The following is a 14,103-nucleotide window of genomic DNA, read 5'->3' on the forward strand; positions in this document are numbered from 1 at the left end:
AAAAATTAATAAGAAAATACCATCAGTACACTGTAATAACATTTTGCATAAAACTGCTAACACAGTGACAGTTGAAATGACGCAGAAAATGTTAACATTTACCTCAGATATGTTGAAAAATTAATAAGAAAATACCGACAGTACACTGTAATAACATTTAGCATAAAACTGCTAATACAGTGACAGTGGAAATGACATAGAGTCATCACAAACGTCAACATTTATCTCAGATGTGTTACGTGTTACGCCTCCTGTGTTTGTATGTGTGCATGTTTCTCCTTTCTTGTGTGTGTCTCTCTCTCTCCTCAGGTGTAGCAGCTTGTGTTGGCTCCTCATCCTTTCACCTGTTTCCACTTGAGGAAGGCCTATATAAACATGTGCTTCCACCTGTTAGAGAGGAGAGAGGGTTTTGGGGTTTTTGCATGCTCGCTTTGCCATTTCGCGTCCGTCTGCTCGGTTGGAGGGTTGGCTCCTGGGGCTGCCACCCTCCTTGTTGGACTTTGCATTCCGTTTTTTCCATCACCTTTTGTTAAGCATTCTTGTAAATAAATTTCACCTTTTTACTTTGTCGTCTTGCATTTTGGGTTTATGTCACCACCCCCTTTTTTTTTTTTTTGATTGTTCATGCCTTCCTAGAGCATGTAACAATGTTGAAAAATTCTTACAAAAATACTTAAATTACACTGTAATTACACTTAACATCAAACTGCTAACACAGTGACAGTGGAAATGACACAGAATTACCTACAATGTTCACATTTACCGTACCTCAGATATGTTGAAAAATTAATAAGAAAATACCGACATTACACTGTAATAACATTTAGCATCAAACTGCTAACACACTGACAGTGGAAATGACAGTCGTCCAGAACGTCAACATTTACCTCAGATGTGTTGAAAAATTATTACGAAAATACTTAAATTACACTGTAATTACAATTAACATCAAAGTGCTAACACAGTGACAGTGGAAATGACACAGAATTATATATAATGTTAACATTTACCTCAGATATGTTGAAAAATTAATAAGAAAATACCTACAGTACACTGTAATAACATTTAGCATAAAACTGCTAACACAGTGACAGTGGAAATGACATAGAGTTATCCCGAACGTCAACATTGACCTCAGATGTGTTGACAAATTATTATGAAAATACTTAAATTACACTGTAATTCCACTTAACTTCAAACTGCTAACACAGTGACAGTGGAAATGACACAGAACTACCTACAATGTTAACATTTACCTCAGATATGTTGAAAAATTAATAAGAAAATACCTACATTACACTGTAATAATATTTAGCATCAAACTGCTAACACAGTGACAGTGGAAATGACAGAGTCATCCAGAACATCAGCATTTACCTCAGATATGTTGAAAAATTATTACGAAAATACTTAAATTACACTGTAATTACACTTAACATCAAACTGCTAACACAGTGACAGTGGAAATGACACAGAACTACCTACAATGTTAACATTTACCTCAGATATGTTGAAAAATTAATTAGAAAATACCTACATTACACTGTAATAACATTTAGCATAAAACTGCTAACAGACTGACAGTGGAAATGACACAGAATTACTTACAATGTTAACATTTACCTCAGATATGTTGAAAAATTATTACGAAAATACTTAAATTACTCTGTAATTACACTTAACGTCAAACTGCTAACACAGTGACAGTGGAAATGACACAGAACTACCTACAATGTTAACATTTACCTCAGATATGTTGAAAAATTAACAAGAAAATACCTACATTACACTTTAATAACATTTAGGATCAAACTGCTAACACAGTGACAGTGGAAATGACAGAGTCATCCAGAACATCAACATTTACCTCAGATATTTTGAAAAATTATTACAAAAATACTTAAATTACACTGTAATTAACTTAACATCAAACTGCTAACACAGTGACAGTGGAAATGACACAGAATTACGTACAATGTTAACATTTACCTCAGATATGTTGAAAAATTACTAAGAAAATACCTACATTACACTGTAATAACATTTAGCATCAAACTGCTAACACAGTGACAGTGGAAATAACATAGATTCGTCCAGAACGTCAACATTTACCTCAGATGTGTTGAAAAATTATTACGAAAATACTTAAATTACACTGTAATTACACTTAACATCAAACTGCTAACACAGTGACAGTGGAAATGACACAGAATTACATATAATGTTAACATTTACCTCATATGTTGAAAAATTAATAAGAAAATACCTAATTTACACTGTAATACTCAGAAAACAGAAGAAAATACAATCAACATGGACTTCAAACTGCAAAATATACATCAAGTTAAATGGAACACCAGAACAAGCCAAAGTACTAGTCATCAGGGAGCTGGAGGAGCTGAGCAAATATTAATGAAACGTACAACAAGGTATCCTTAAACTACAGCCATGACAACTCCTGATAATAAACACACATTAGGACTAGAAAACTTTGTATATACAGAACATAAAATACAGGACATAGAACATGATATTGATCCGGATAACAGTTTACTAAATGATATAGAAAACAGCTGCAGTTATTACACAGATGAGAAATACAACGCAACTTTCCAATCAAAGCATAACATATCAATCATCCACTTCAATAGCAGCACTGACAGAGATGTGGACTTTGATTGTTCATCTCCATGTACACACGTATTTTTAAAACCGAACATTTCCCCCCCCCCTCCGTTTATAAAAATGTTTTATCCACACCACCTCGTCTTCGAAAAAAATCCCTTCCACACATAACCGAACATCTGCGTTTTCAATCGCATTCATAAGCATTCCAAACCTGTAGATGGTTATTTCCCCAAATCCTACCCCCTAATCACATCGCCTGTGCTCTTGGAGCAGTAGTTGGGCTTCTAAAATTAAACATGTAAATAGCACCTGCACAATAATTAACGCTTTCAAGGCACTACTCCGATCCATTACTCTTTAGCTAGCCGCACACTACGCCGATTTTCAGCGTACCGAGCCAACTGAAGTCGCGAGTCAGGCGTAAAGACTAATTTTCGATGGTACCGACTCATCTCACAGCCGATTCGAAAAACTAATCGGGAGCCAGACTGATCGGCGAGAGTCGCGAGCAATAGCCAATCATATCTTTCGCATATAACACGTGACATCATTAAACACAATTTCTAGCGCGAGAAATACGTGTTGGTAGCACCTAATGCAGGTATATACTGTAATTCCATAGACTGAAGCTTTATCCATAGACACAGTGGGCTGGAAAGCCACTCTGCTCAAGTTGTGTGGCTGAATTCCAAATCGCTTTAACTCCCCTATATAAGTGCACTATTTAAGGTTGGGAATAATAGCTCATGCAGCCTAGATAGTGCGCTACATATTCCATGTTGTGTCATTTGTAATTCAGCCTGTAGCATCTTCAAGTGTTGGATTTAACAGTAACGATATCCAATAGCCAATCACAAAGCTATTAAGTTGTCACGTGTCGCTTCAATCGCGACTGCACTCGTCAACAGTCGGGGGATATGTGCGTGCCCTGTCGGGAGTCGGCTCTGAAATGGGTCGGTTCGGTACCGCGTGGATCGCCGTAGTGTGCGGCTAGCTTAAGTCCATGCTTAATCTGGCTTCTGCAGTAAACAAAGGTCACACGTTTGACGTCAGGGCAGATTTGTTGTCATTTTTTTGGCGCAGATTGTGACGTTCTAAAACGCAAAACTCCGGTTATCTCTGTCTACATGAAAAGGCATACACGGAGTTTTCAAAAATCTTCACTTTGCCCGGAGTTTTTTTAAATATTCGTTTTTGATGTGTTTTCATGTGGATGACAGGCCAAAACGTAGAAAAATATCTTCGATTTAGCAGATACCCGGCTACGTGTGGACGGGGTCTGAGATGGAGGGTTATGATCTAAATCATATAAGCAGAGTGAAAAAGAGAGGAGGAGGTGTGGCAATATATGTGGACAAAGGATTGAAGTATAAGGTGGTGGAGAGTATGACAGCAACTATTGATAATCTGGTGGAATGTCTCACAGTGGAAATTTGTATGGAAAAAGTAAAAAATATAATTGTGAGCTGTTTGTACAGAACTCCAGCATCAAGTATCGATATATTTGAAAACTGGATGGAAAACATGTTTTCTAACTCAGTGCAGAAGACTGTGTTTATCTGTGGGGATTATAATATTGATCTGTTAAATCCAAAAAAGCATAAAATGACAGAAGATTTCATAAATACAATGTACAGTATGGGTTTATACCCAAAAATCACCAAACCTAGTAGAATTACTTCTCATTGTGTCACATTAATAGATAATATATTTACAAACAGTATGGAAAATAATACAGAAAGTGGGCTTTTATATAATGACATCAGTGACCATTTGCCTGTATTTATTGTCTATCACTGTAATTACTGGAAACCTAAGGATATGAATCAGCTGAAATACAAACGAATAAGAACCGAAGAAAACATAAGGATACTTAAGAGTGAATTACTTAAACAGAACTGGAGAGTAGTATATGAGGAAGAAGATATTGACAAAGCATAGAGTGGATTCCTAAATATCTTTAAAACACTATATGATAAAACCTGTCCTGTAAGGAAATACAATGATGGACAAAAACAAGCAAATGGTCCATGGATCACCAAAGGATTAAAAAATGCCTGTAAAAAAAAGAACACGCTGTATAGACAATTCATAAAAAAAAAGAACTTTGGAGGCAGAAATTAAATATAAAAAATACAAGAATAAATTAACCAGCATTATGAGGACATGTAAGAAGGAATATTATAATAAATTATTAGATAGTAATAAAAATAATATGAAGGGGCTATGGAATGTACTGAATAGTATTATTAGGAATAGAGCTAAAAACAAAAACACAAGCTACCCTGATCATTATATTGAGAATGACAGATCAATAAATAATATGGAGGAAGTGGTAAATGGTTTTAATAGATTCTTTGTAAATGTGGGACCAGATTTGGCAGAAAAGATTCAGGATACAGACACACCTGGAGGGGTGGAGGCTGCTCGATGGGAGAGAAATCCTAAATCTATATTCCTTGGTGCAGTTGGCATAAAAGAGGTCATAGACATTGTAAGGAGAAGTGAAAGTAAAACCTCCACTGACTGGAATGATATTGATATGAGTTTAATAAAAAAAGTTATTGAAGAAATTGCAGAACCATTTACTCACATATGTAATATGTCTTTTCAATCTGGTAAATTTCCAAACAACATGAAAATAGCTAAAGTTATACCTTTATATAAATGTGGAGATAGACACCATTACACAAATTACAGGCCAGTTTCTTTACTCTCTCAGTTCTCCAAGATCCTCGAAAAACTGTTCACAGCAAAACTAGACAACTTCATTGAAAAATATAAACTTTTAGCTCACAGTCAATACGGATTCCGGAAAGACAGATCAACAACCCTGGCATTAATGGAACTTATCGAGAAAATCACAAATGGTATAGACAATAAAAAACATGTTATGGGAATTTTCATAGATCTAAAGAAAGCATTTGATACAATAAATCACGACATTCTATTCAAAAAATTAGAGAGGTATGGTATCAGAGGGGTTGGTTTGGACAGGGTGAGGAGCTACTTAAGTAACAGGCAACAATTTGTAAAAATTGGAGATCACACATCTGAGTATTTGCCCATAACATGTGGAGTACCGCAAGGGTCTGTCTTGGGTCCTAAACTGTTTATATTGTACATTAATGATTTATGTAATGTATCAAGTATAATGAAATGCATATTATTTGCTGATGATACAAACATCTTTTGCGCCGGGGACAATGCACAGCAGCTGATGGAAACAATCACAACCGAAATGAATAAATTAAAAAGGTGGTTTAACGTAAACAAATTGTCATTGAATTTGAGTAAAACAAAGATTATGTTATTTGGAAAATATAAGTCGAACCCTCAAGTTGAATTGAAAATAGACAACATAACCATAGAAAGAGTGTATGAAATAAAATTTCTTGGTGTGATTGTTGATCATAAAGTCTGCTGGAAACCGCATATTAATCATGTTACAGCAAAAATAGCAAAGATTACTGCAATTTTGGGGAAATCAAGACACATTCTGGACTATAAATCACTACATACTCTGTATAATGCACTCATACTTCCATATCTGAGCTACTGTGTGGAGATATGGGGTAATACCTACAAATCTAACCTGCAGCCGTTATGCACATTACAAAAAAGAGCAATAAGAATTGTCAATAATACGGGATATCTTGAGCATACAAACGCATTATTCGTAAAAGCACACACTCTGAAATTCACTGATCTGGTTAAACACAAGACTGCACAAATTATGTATAAAGCAAGACATAACCTTCCGGGTGAGGTACAAAATACGTTTATGGAAAGGCAGGGTGGGTATAACCTGAGAGGGGAAATGAATTTTAAGAGAGTAAATGTTAGAACAACTCTGAAAAGTATGTGCATAACAGTCTGTGGGGTGAAATTGTGGAATGGTCTGGAAAATGAACTCAAAAATAGCACCAACATAAAACTGTTTAAAAAATTATATAAAAACATGTTAATAAAAATATATGAGAATGAGGACAGGCAGACTATATAGGTGATGATGAAATTGAGAGTAAGTCTGTGACTGGTCTTCTTGTATTTAGTCTATAGTTATAGGTATGTGTATATGTATGTACTGTATATATGTATTGTATGTGTGTCTATATGCATAACATAAGTATCTGTATATATGATTTGATTTGGTCGATATTATACCATGTCGGTATGTTTCGGTATGTTGGTATGTTTTCTTTTTTGTTTATTGCTTTTGTTTTCTTTTGTATATATAGTTTATTATGGTGGAAAGTGACATTTGATTAGCGGTGGTATAGAGGATTAGGATTGGATAAGTTATTACTTCTTCCTAATCCTTTCTGAACATTGTTATGTTATTGCCTTGTGGCTACGCTATTCTGTTTGTTTGTTTATGATGATGTTTTGATTATTGTATTTTTTTAATTTAAATTTTTATATCTTCTTTATTGTTCAGAATCAATCAATCAATCAATCAATCAATCAATCAATCAATCAATCAATAATAACATTTAGCATAAAACTGCTAACACAGTGACAGTGTAAATGACACAGAACTACCTACAATGTTAACATTTACCTCAGATATGTTGAAAAATTATTAAGAAAATACCGACAGTACACTGTAATAACATTTAGCATAAAACTGCTAACACAGTGACAGTGGAAATGACACAGAATTACCTACAATGTTAACATTTACCTCAGATATGTTGAAAAATTAATAAGAAAATACCTAAATTACACTGTAATAACATTTAGCATAAAACTGCTAACACAGTGACAGTGGAAATGACAGAGTCATCCCAAACGTCAACATTTACTTCAGATGTGTTGACAAATTATGATGAAAATACTTAAATTACACTGTAATTCCACTTAACTTATTCAAACTGCTAACACAGTGACAGTGGAAATGACACAGAATTACCTACAATGTTAACATTTACCTCAGATATGTTGAAAAATTAATAAGAAAATACCTACATTACACTGTAATAATATTTAGCATCAAACTGCTAACACGGTGACAGTGGAAATGACATAGTGTCATCCAGAACGTCAACATTTACCTCAGATACGTTGAAAAATTATTACGAAAATACTTAAATTACACTGTAATTACACTTACCATCAAACTGCTAACACAGTGACAGTGGAAATGACACAGAACTACCTACAATGTTAACATTTACCTCAGATATGTTGAAAAATTAATAAGAAAATACCTACATTACACTGTAATAACATTTAGCATCAAACTGCTAACACACTGACAGTGGAAATGACAGTCGTCCAGAACGTCAACATTTACCTCAGATGTGTTGAAAAATTTTTACGAAAATACTAAAATTACACTGTAATTACACTTAACATCAAACTGCTAACACAGTGACAGTGGAAATTACACAGAATTACATATAATGTTAACATTTACCTCAGATATGTTGAAAAATTAATAAGAAAATACCTAAATTACACTGTAATAACATTTAGCATAAAACTGCTAACACAGTGACAGTGGATATGACACAGAAATACCTACAATGTTAACATTTACCTCAGATATGTTGAAAAATTAATAAGAAAATACCGACAGTACACTGTAATAACATTTAGCATAAAACTGCTAACACAGTGACAGTGGAAATGACACAGAATTACCTACAATGTTAACATTTACCTCAGATATGTTGAAAAATTAATAAGAAAATACCTACATTACACTGTAATAATATTTAGCATCAAACTGCTAACACAGTGACAGTGGAAATGACAGAGTCATCCAGAACATCAACATTTACCTCAGGTATGTTGAAAAATTATTACGAAAATACTTAAATTACACTGTAATTAACTTAACATCAAACTGCTAACACAGTGACAGTTGAAATGACACAGAATTACATACAATGCTAACATTTACCTCAGATATGTTGAAAAATTAATAAGAAAATACCGACAGTACACTGTAATAACATTTAGCATAAAACTGCTAACACAGTGACAGTGGAAATGACACAGAATTACCTACAATGTTAACATTTACCTCAGATATGTTGAAAAATTAATAAGAAAATACCTACATTACACTGTAATAACATTTAGCATCAGAATGCTCACACAGTGACAGTGGAAATGACATAGAGTCATTCAGAACGTCAACATTTACCTCAGATGTGTTGAAAAATTCTTACAAAAATACTTAAATTACACTGTAATTACACTTAACATCAAACTGCTAACACAGTGACAGTGGAAATGACACAGAATTACATATAATGTTAACATTTACCTCAGATATGTTGAAAAATTAATAAGAAAATACGTAATTTACACTGTAATAACATTTAGCATAAAATGGCTAACACAGTGACAGTGGAAATGACACAGAACTACCTACAATGTTAACATTTACCTCAGATATGTTGAAAAATTAATAAGAAAATACCTACATTCCAATGTAATAATATTTAGCATCAAACTGCTAACGCAGTGACAGTGGAAAGGACGTAGAGTCATCCAGAACATCATCATTTACCTCAGATATGTTGAAAAATTATTACGAAAATACTTAAATTACACTGTAATTACACATAACATCAAACTGCTAACACAGTGACAGTGGAAATGACACAGAACTACCTACAATGTTAACATTTACCTCAGATATGTTGAAAAATTAATTAGAAAATACCTACATTACACTGTAATAACATTTAGCATAAAACTGCTAACAGAGTGACAGTGGAAATGACACAGAATTACTTACAATGTTAACATTTACCTCAGATATGTTGAAAAATTAATAAGAAAATACCTACATTACACTGTAATAACATTTAGCATCAAACTGCTAACACAGTGACAGTGGAAATGACATAGAGTCATCCAGAACATCAACATTTATCTCAGATGTGTTACGTGTTACGCCTCCTGTGTTTGTATGTGTGCATGTTTCTCCTTTCTTGTGTGTGTCTCTCTCTCTCCTCAGGTGTAGCAGCTTGTGTTGGCTCCTCCTCCTTTCACCTGTTTCCACTTGAGGAAGGCCTATATAAACCTGTGCTTCCACCTGTTAGAGAGGAGAGAGGGTTTTGGGGTTTGTGCATGCTCGCTTTGCCATTTCGCGTCCGTCTGCTCGGTTGGAGGGTTGGCTCCTGGGGCTGCCACCCTCCTTGTTGGACTTTGCATTCCGTTTTTTCCATCACCTTTTGTTAAGCATTCTTGTAAATAAATTTCACCTTTTTTACTTTGTCGTCTTGCGTTTTGGGTTTATGTCACCACCCCCCCCCCCCTTTTTTTTTTTTGATTGTTCATGCCTTCCTAGAGCATGTAACAATGTTGAAAAATTCTTACGAAAATACTTAAATTACACTGTAATTACACTTAACATCAAACTGCTAACACAGTGACAGTGGAAATTACACAGAATTACATATAATGTTAACATTTACCTCAGATATGTTGAAAAATTAATAAGAAAATACCTAAATTACACTGTAATAACATTTAGCATAAAACTGCTAACACAGTGACAGTGGATATGACACAGAACTACCTACAATGTTAACATTTACCTCAGATATGTTGAAAAATTAATAAGAAAATACCGACAGTACACTGTAATAACATTTAGCATAAAACTGCTAACACAGTGACAGTGGAAATGACACAGAATTACCTACAATGTTAACATTTACCTCAGATATGTTGAAAAATTAATAAGAAAATACCTACATTACACTGTAATAATATTTAGCATCAAACTGCTAACACAGTGACAGTGGAAATGACAGAGTCATCCAGAACATCAACATTTACCTCAGGTATGTTGAAAAATTATTACGAAAATACTTAAATTACACTGTAATTAACTTAACATCAAACTGCTAACACAGTGACAGTTGAAATGACACAGAATTACATACAATGCTAACATTTACCTCAGATATGTTGAAAAATTAATAAGAAAATACCGACAGTACACTGTAATAACATTTAGCATAAAACTGCTAACACAGTGACAGTGGAAATGACACAGAATTACCTACAATGTTAACATTTACCTCAGATATGTTGAAAAATTAATAAGAAAATACCTAAATTACACTGTAATAACATTTAGCATAAAACTGCTAACACAGTGACAGTGGAAATGACATAGAGTCATCCCAAACGTCAACATTTACTTCAGATGTGTTGACAAATTATTATGAAAATACTTAAATTACACTGTAATTCCACTTAACTTCAAACTGCTAACACAGTGACAGTGGAAATGACACAGAATTACCTACAATGTTAACATTTACCTCAGATATGTTGAAAAATTAATAAGAAAATACCTACATTACACTGTAATAATATTTAGCATCAAACTGCTAACACAGTGACAGTGGAAATGACATAGAGTCATCCAGAACGTCAACATTTACCTCAGATATGTTGAAAAATTATTACGAAAATACTTAAATTACACTGTAATTAACTTAACATCAAACTGCTAACACAGTGACAGTGGAAATGACACAGAATTACTTACAATGTTAACATTTACCTCAGATATGTTGAAAAATTAATAAGAAAATACCTACATTACACTGTAATAACATTTAGCATCAGACTGCTCACACAGTGACAGTGGAAATGACATAGAGTCATCCAGAACGTCAACATTTACCTCAGATGTGTTGAAAAATTCTTACAAAAATACTTAAATTACACTGTAATTATACTTAACATCAAACTGCTAACACAGTGACAGTGGAAATGACACAGAATTACATATAATGTTAACATTTACCTCAGGTATGTTGAAAAATTAATAAGAAAATACGTAATTTACACTGTAATAACATTTAGCATAAAACTGCTAACACAGTGACAGTGGAAATGACACAGAACTACCTACAATGTTAACATTTACCTCAGATATGTTGAAAAATTAATAAGAAAATACCTACATTCCAATGTAATAATATTTAGCATCAAACTGCTAACGCAGTGACAGTGGAAAGGACGTAGAGTCATCCAGAACATCATCATTTACCTCAGATATGTTGAAAAATTATTACGAAAATACTTAAATTACACTGTAATTACACATAACATCAAACTGCTAACACAGTGACAGTGGAAATGACACAGAACTACCTACAATGTTAACATTTACCTCAGATATGTTGAAAAATTAATTAGAAAATACCTACATTACACTGTAATAACATTTAGCATAAAACTGCGAACAGAGTGACAGTGGAAATGACACAGAATTACTTACAATGTTAACATTTACCTCAGATATGTTGAAAAATTAATAAGAAAATACCTACATTACACTGTAATAACATTTAGCATCAAACTGCTAACACAGTGACAGTGGAAATGACATAGAGTCATCCAGAACGTTAACATTTATCTCAGATCTGTTACGTGTTACGCCTCCTGTGTTTGTATGTGTGCATGTTTCTCCTTTCTTGTGTGTGTCTCTCTCTCTCCTCAGGTGTAGCAGCTTGTGTTGGCTCCTCCTCCTTTCACCTGTTTCCACTTGAGGAAGGCCTATATAAACCTGTGCTTCCACCTGTTAGAGAGGAGAGAGGGTTTTGGGGTTTTTGCATGCTCGCTTTGCCATTTCGCGTCCGTCTGCTTGGTTGGAGGGTTGGCTCCTGGGGCTGCCACCCTCCTTGTTGGACTTTGCATTCAGTTTTTTCCATCACCTTTTGTTAAGCATTCTTGTAAATAAATTTCACCTTTTTTACTTTGTCGTCTTGCGTTTTGGGTTTATGTCACCACCCCCCTTTTTTTTTTTTTTTTTGATTGTTCATGCCTTCCTAGAGCATGTAACAATTGGGGGCTCGTCCTAAACCCAATTTATCAATTGGAGATTCATTTTATACACCCAATTTATCAATTGGGCGTTTGTCCGTTTTTGTTTTTTTTGTGTGTGTGGAGGAACCAACTGCTCGTATTTCGGGAACTCTGGTAAGGTAGTGTGCTCCAGCTGGGTTTTGAAATCCTTCCATCAGAGTACTATTTTTATTTTCTTTGTTTTCTGTTTTGGAGGTTATTCCGGGGGGAGGTACGCTGCAAGGAGTTGGATCAAGTTGATTCAGCTTCTATGCGTTAAGCGTTTAAAGTCGCCTTTAATTGGTACGCCTCTGAAGACTAGATGAGGTTAGTTAGTATTTTCTTGGGTAGGCAAGTAGGACTAGAGTTTCCGCAGTCGTGTCTTGGCTGTTTAAGGGTGGTTGGGTAAATTCGCACAAGTGGTTTTGATTTCGTTTCATTTGTTTCATTTCGTGTATTTGTTTTTTCAGGTAGTGGTGACGGCCCTGTTAGTATTATTTTTGTAGATTTAATTTCGAAATACTGCAAAGAGTTTGTTGTGCCGTAATTTCCTGGTTCTTTGTTCTGATTTGAAACCATGTCTTCATTAGAAGAATTTCCTGACAATCCTTCAAGGGATGTTTTATTAAAATGTACGAAAGATCAGCTGTTGGAAATTGCGGACCATTATTCCGTGCACGTCAGTAGTGAGGACAAAAGATTAAAAGACGCGTTATTTTCGGCTGTGGAAAAGGCATTAATCGAGCAAGGAGTTTTTATTAAAGGTTCTAGTGCCCCTCCCTCTCCATCACGAACATTTGGTACACCTGGTTCTCAGTTGCGTGGGGGAAGTTTAGAAAAGTTTTGTGTCGACTGTGAGGCGCGCGCTCTTAAAAAACTCGAGCTTGATAATAAAGTCCAACTCAGACGACTGGAAGTCGATCGTGAGTTGGACCTTAAAAAGTTGGAACAGGAGGCTGTGGAGAAAGAAAGACAAAGAGAGTTTCAACGCCAGAGAGAACAAGCGGAGCGTGAGTTCCTATTGGAAAAGCTTCGATTAGAGTTGGCTGCAAGGCAGCCCAGCGCAACGCTAGTTCCTCCTCCTGCCTCTCCGCCACACTCTGTTCAGTCGTCTCCGGTACGGCCTGTGCAGGTGACTCTACCTGCTGGTAGTTCTCAAGCTGCCGTTGTTTCACCCACTACTCTTCGACGTGACTTTGCTTTCGATGTAACCAGAAATATTCGAATGGTACCAATTTTTAGTGAAGCCGAAGTTGAAAAATATTTTGCACACTTTGAACGCGTTGCAACAACATTACAATGGCCTTCTGCTGTGTGGACACTGTTGCTGCAATGCGTGTTGACTGGAAAGGCTAAAGACGTTTATTCTGCTCTAACTGTTGATCAGAGTTCTGATTACGAAAATACTTAAATTACACTGTAATTACACTTAACATCAAACTGCTAACACAGTAACAGTGGAAATGACAGTCGTCCAGAACGTCAACATTTACCTCAGATGTGTTGAAAAATTATTAAGAAAATACTTAAATTACACTGTAATTACACTTAACATAAAACTGCTAACACAGTGACATTGGAAATGACACAGAATTACATATAATGTTAACATTTACATCAGATATGTTGAAAAATTAATAAGAA

At 34.8% G+C, this 14,103-nt stretch overlaps 1 protein-coding gene across 26 annotated transcripts in view; it reads left to right on the plus strand.

The window, feature by feature from the left end:
- The window catches only part of LOC132900331 (NACHT, LRR and PYD domains-containing protein 12-like), a 664,923-nt gene that overhangs the window by 587,188 nt on the left and 63,632 nt on the right, over positions 1–14,103 (plus strand). The gene's annotated exons all lie outside the window — the stretch shown is intronic.

Source organism: Neoarius graeffei, chromosome 16 (genome assembly GCF_027579695.1).
Source record: "Neoarius graeffei isolate fNeoGra1 chromosome 16, fNeoGra1.pri, whole genome shotgun sequence".
NCBI classification, from domain to species: Eukaryota; Metazoa; Chordata; class Actinopteri; order Siluriformes; family Ariidae; genus Neoarius; species Neoarius graeffei.